Raw genomic sequence first — 1,104 nt, forward strand, 5'->3', positions numbered from 1 at the left:
AGAAAATTTTTCAACTTTTGTCAGACTTCCAGACAGGGGAGCGTGTCAGTGCGCGCATCCGATTTCAGTTCCAGAGCGATTCGCGCGATGAGTCCTTGATACTTAGTCGTTTTTGGCAAAATTTCTGACTTTTTGAAAATTTCACAATTTTGTGAAAACTTCCACAAAATGAGGTTCTAGTATGTTAGAGGGCATCCCAGGAGGGCTCCAAAAGTGTGGGTAAAATATATATCCCACAGGGGGAAAATTGAAAAAAAGTTGAAAAAAAAAATTTTTGGGGACTTAGAAAATTTTTCAACTTTTGTCAGACTTCCAGACAGGGGAGCGTGTCAGTGCGCGCATCCGATTTCAGTTCCAGAGCGATTCGCGCGATGAGTCCTTGATACTTAGTCGTTTTTGGCAAAATTTCTGACTTTTTGAAAATTTCACAATTTTGTGAAAACTTCCACAAAATGAGGTTCTAGTATGTTAGAGGGCATCCCAGGAGGGCTCCAAAAGTGTGGGTAAAATATATATCCCACAGGGGGAAAATTGAAAAAAAGTTGAAAAAAAAAATTTTTGGGGACTTAGAAAATTTTTCAACTTTTGTCAGACTTCCAGACAGGGGAGCGTGTCAGTGCGCGCATCCGATTTCAGTTCCAGAGCGATTCGCGCGATGAGTCCTTGATACTTAGTCGTTTTTGCAAAATTTCTGACTTTTTGGAAAATTTCACAATTTTGTGAAAACTTCCACAAAATGAGGTTCTAGTATGTTAGAGGGCATCCCAGGAGGGCTCCAAAAGTGTGGGTAAAATATATATCCCACAGGGGGAAAATTGAAAAAAAGTTGAAAAAAAAAATTTTTGGGGACTTAGAAAATTTTTCAACTTTTGTCAGACTTCCAGACAGGGGAGCGTGTCAGTGCGCGCATCCGATTTCAGTTCCAGAGCGATTCGCGCGATGAGTCCTTGATACTTAGTCGTTTTTGGCAAAATTTCTGACTTTTTGAAAATTTCACAATTTTGTGAAAACTTCCACAAAATGAGGTTCTAGTATGTTAGAGGGCATCCCAGGAGGGCTCCAAAAGTGTGGGTAAAATATATATCCCACAGGGGGAAAATTGAA

Source organism: Phyllobates terribilis, unplaced genomic scaffold, assembly GCF_046119375.1.
Source record: "Phyllobates terribilis strain yellow unplaced genomic scaffold, ASM4611937v1 Scaffold_3097__1_contigs__length_90573, whole genome shotgun sequence".
In the NCBI taxonomy this organism is placed as follows: domain Eukaryota; kingdom Metazoa; phylum Chordata; class Amphibia; order Anura; family Dendrobatidae; genus Phyllobates; species Phyllobates terribilis.